The sequence below is a fragment of the Heterocephalus glaber genome, unplaced genomic scaffold (genome assembly GCF_053883595.1).
Source record: "Heterocephalus glaber isolate CG9 unplaced genomic scaffold, H.glaber_assembly_v1.0 deba00001004, whole genome shotgun sequence".
Classification (NCBI taxonomy): Eukaryota; Metazoa; Chordata; class Mammalia; order Rodentia; family Bathyergidae; genus Heterocephalus; species Heterocephalus glaber.
The window spans coordinates 7,390,953-7,395,495 of NW_028258179.1; the positions used below are offsets into that span (position 1 = coordinate 7,390,953).

The 4,543-nt window shown below is 56.3% G+C and overlaps 1 long non-coding RNA gene across 1 annotated transcript; it reads left to right on the forward strand.

Annotated features, from left to right (window-relative positions):
- Positions 1–619: 619 nt before the first annotated feature.
- LOC147828582 (uncharacterized) lies at positions 620–4,111 on the forward strand. Its single transcript, XR_015450599.1, has 3 exons — positions 620–3,330; positions 3,426–3,526; positions 3,737–4,111. It is a non-coding gene; the product is annotated as an uncharacterized LOC147828582 (long non-coding RNA).
- Positions 4,112–4,543: the final 432 nt, after the last annotated feature.

Here is a 4,543-nt window from a genome sequence, read left to right on the forward strand (position 1 = left end):
CTAGCGAAGCCACTGGCTCTCACGCTGTAAGTGGGAGAATGGTGTGCTGGATGAATTATACCTCCATAAAGCGGTTAAAGGAAAACAACAGACCGAGTGCTCTAATTCCACCCGAGCGCCGTCAGCTCTCAGAGGATGCTGGCGTTCTTGCCTTGAACTCTGAAAGGGAACAGACAGCCCAGAAGGCCCCAGGCACCCCGACCAGCTGCCAAAGGCTGTGCCTGCGCTGTGTGGGTGGTGCAGCCCCACCCAGCCTCCAATGCCCAGCCTCCCTCCTCGGGGGCCCAGCAAGGAGCCGAGCACCCGCGCGGGCAGGTCCGGTTTATAAACATGGTCCCTCTTCAGCTGTGATCCAGTGGATTAGACACAGCTGCGTTTACTCTGCCTGCTGCTCTCAGTTCGAAGCTGCTCGGTGCACTTTGATGTGCAAAAGTCCAGTCTGGCGAGGTAGAAGCTGTTCCTTTTCATTAATGAGTTGCTACTTCATTGCAATTTGTTCCAGATTTGCTCCTTTTCAAGATGCCAGGGGGCATCGCCTCTATTTGACCCAGTGATGAAAGGAAAGTGTGGGCTACACGGCGTGGCTTCCAGGCACAGGCGCCCGGTGACTTCTGACCTGAACGTTTTGTCTCCTTCCAGCGCACTCCAGGAAGTGGGCGTAAGTGCGCCAGTCATGGAGAGAAGGAGAAAAGGCCGCCCTGGCGGGACAGCAGCGAGCTTCGCTGGGTGCCGCCCTGTGGCCCGGGCCAGTGTGCTCCCTGGGGGAACATCACCTCCCGAGCTCATGTTAGGACCGGTAAGGACCAACAGCTCCTCTCGCCTGCCTTCCGCTGAGCAGCTCTGAACCGAGCAGGGCTGCGCCTTACCGTGGCAGGGGGACACGCATGCCCGGAAGCAGCCGTCTGTGAAGACTTCCGCTTCAGGTCGCCCCAGTGCGTCTCCAACGCCTCTCTCGAGGACACATACACCTGCACACAGATTAGCTCCCAGATTCCTCTTCAGCGCTTCCAACACCTCTGATCCCAAGGCCACCCGTCAGTCACCACAGGATGGAAGAGTTTCTGCCTCCAGCTGATTCCAGGCCATCGGGGAGCGCCGCTTCTGTACAGGACTTCGCGCTCGGGCTCTCTCCGTGAATCCAGAAGCTTTTCAGCAAGGGAGGGAGCCGCAGAGACAACACGCCGCCTTCCTAGGCTGACTGTGGGACACGCAGCTCCAGCATCCAAGGCCCTGCGTAGAAACGAAGTCCTGCTCCCGTGTAGCTGTATCTCTTCCCCTGTGTACAAAGCAAAGACCCCAGGTCACCCGGGCTGCTTAGTGACACTATGGCATCGTGCCCTTGTCATCGGGGACCATTGTTTCATCATGAGAAAGAGCCGCAAACACAAACACCAGTCCTCGGGGACAGAAGCACCGTTATTTGTCTCATGCACTCATCCAAGGGACGTGCGGTGTCTGGCTGTGTGTGTGTGTGTGTGTGTGTGTGTGTGTGTTTTATGTAGCTACTCACCGTGACACTTGTAACCTGCTCCTACCTCAGCTGCTGCTTGGTCTGTGCTATTTGACAATCAAGTCCCTCTGCTAGGAGAGAACAAGTCACTCTTAAAGGTGAGACCCTGTCTGACACCGGTCTGCATCCCCAGGTTCAGGACACCTTTTCCTCGAGACGCCGGCCGTGTGCAAAGTCTAACCTGCTCCGCAGCAGCTTGGCACCTGGGAGCCCCGTCGCTGGCAGGCACAAAGTGGCAGGAAAGAGCCCTGTTCCTATGCAGCTGGGTTCAGGATGGAGTACCAGGAGCCAGACGTCACCTGGGGCTTCCGCAGAGGGCTGTGGACCATTTCGGAAACCTCGAGCGGGGCGGCAGACACATGGTCTGGAGGAAGGCAGGTGCCGGGGGAAGAACTGAGCACCAGAACAAAGGCGCAGCCGTGGTGGAGGGGAGGTGAAGAAATGCAGGCGGAAGCTGGGGAGTCTGCTGCTTGGGTCTCCACGCAGGAAAAGCCTGGTGTTGAGGACAGTCATTTCCCTTCCCTTCCCTTCCCCTCTAGAAAATGCACGGGGGGCGTCTCATCGCTGTTCACTCATCCAGTCCTAGACAGGGCAGCCCTCTGGACACTTGGACAGTGTGGTTCAGCCGCCATCGTGTACATGGCTGACCCAAGCGTCCCTATGGGGTGGGTGGCTGTTTGATTCCCTGACCGATCCTTGGCCGTGGATGTCCCACAGACCCCTGGGTGGTCAGTGGCCTGTGTCTCTCCCCATCCCTCCTCAGTCCAGCCACATTCACGCTCTCCCAGGGCCGCTCACCCTCCCTGTCTCCACCGGCACTGCCGCAGCTCTCCCCGGCCATCCCAGGTCTGGCCCGGATGCCTGCATCTCCCGCCCTCTCACCTGCATCTGTGCGCTCCAGCTCGGTGAGCTTTCCCGCTGCCCTGAGAGACCTGTGAGAAGCGCGTCATGCTCTCTGCTCGCATCCTTTCCCCAGCATCAGACTGCAAACCCACCCGGGGTGTGGCCTCAGCTCTGCAGGGTTTGCCTCTTGGCCTCCCAGGCCTTATCCCACCAGGCACCACCTTCTCTTCCCTGCCTTGACCTCCTCCAGCTGTCTCACTGCAGGGCCTTTGCAGGAGCCTGGTGAGCGATGAGCAGTGCCTCCTGGTGGAAGGAGAGAATCTGCTGTATTTCAGTGATGTTGGCTGCAGAGCAACAGCAACTATTAGTGGAGCAAGGACAGTTTTTGACGGTCACCCACCGTCAGCATTCAGCAGCCAGTGGTGTGGCCTTGCTCTGGGCCAGCAGCCACATGCCAGTCAGAGAGCCATCTCTCTGACAGGCTTAGAACTCCAAGCAGAAGCAGGCCACCCAGGCTCCCTCTGCCTGCAGCCTTCCGGGCCCAGCCCTACCTGGCTGGCAGGTGATCTCTAACATCAGGGGGCAGAGCAGCTGAGCCATGTTGTCCCGAGCAGGGACACACAGAGCGTTTATCTTAGCAGGCCGGTGTAGTGGAAACCGTATAACTACAGTTTCCAGCCTGGGCTTCACAGATATCACCACTCAGGATTAGGCTACGTAGGAAAGAAATAAAATTCATTTCCAGTCTATTTACAGAAAAAATAAGCTACATCGGGGGCAGCTAAGGGCAACTTAGGCTGCAGCCTGTTTTCGTACAGCCCATGAGCAGGAATATTTTTTAATATTTTGTTTTCCAAAGGAAAGAACAAAAGGCAGAGACCGTGTGGCCTCACTGTCTAGACTTTGCAGAAAGTTTGCTGACGCCTGCCCTGCAGGATCACAGGAAGGCAGCGGGCAGCTGTGGCAGTGACAGCCAGGTGCCGTTTGAGATAAGCATTTGGGAAACACGGTGCTGGGGGAAGTTAGGTGAGAAGTCCAATAAACCAGGACCCAAATCTCTGCCACATTCCAGGGCTGTGATATTGGGCAAATTATTTAACCTGCAGGATGGGAGTAATAGCACCTGCTTCATAGGATGATGTGAGATCTGACGTATAAAGTACTTCGAGCACCGTAAGTACTCAGTAAATGCTGGCCATTATTGCTGCATGGATTTCCTTTTAAAATCGAGGCGACTGCTTGTTTTATTTCCTTGCCACAGAAACTTGACAAATGTCTCGTTGCTTTGAAAGACTTTTTTAGAAACGACGCTAGTGGGTCTGGAAATGTTTCGGCTTCCGTGTGCCGCTTACATTTGTTCTGCTTGTTTGTTTGTGCTTCCAGGGCCATCAGCAGCCCTTCTTATTTTTCATCTTGGGACAGGGTCAAGCTAAGGCGCTGCTGTGGTTTAGATCTAAAATGTCCTCCAAGTTGTCACGTGTGGAAGGTGACTGACTGGGTCACGGGGCGCTATCGGTGACATGCTCTCAGGAGGTGGAGGCTGGCTGGAGCCGGGACCCTGGGGCGTGACCGTGAAGGGGATCTGGATTCTTGTCCTGGCTCTTTCCTTCCCGCTCTGCTTCCTGAACACCACGATACAAGCTGCTCTCCTCCACCAGACCCTCCACATGCCCTCCTGCCTTGGAACCGGCTGACTATGGAGCAAATCCTCTAACGAATCCAAATAAACCTCTCCTGCTTTAAACGTGAGTGTTGGATATTTTGTCCCAATGAGTAGAAAGTGACTAAGACAGTCACGCATTGCCCAGGCTGGGTTCAACCTTGCAATCCTCCTGCCTCAGCCTCCAAGGCATGAGGGCTGAATTGCCTTTATTCCCATGTTCAGGGTTCTTCTGTGTCCTTTCTCCGGCTCCCCCACTACCCAGCGTGCACTCCCCTCATCCCCGGCTAGCCCAGAGCTCCTAGCATGCCCTCCCGCTGCAGCCACCGTCAGTCACCTTTACGGTCACAGCATGGCCAGGCCTTCTGCACTCCACAGGTTCCTCGCCTCTGTTACCAGACCAGGCCGGGTTTGTCTGCCATGCAGCATGGTGACCACCACAAGACCAGCTCTGCAGAAGAGACAGTCTGCTCACCGGGCAGCCCAGTGTAAGGGGACAGGAGTGGACAGGAGAGGGCCCAGATAGGGCC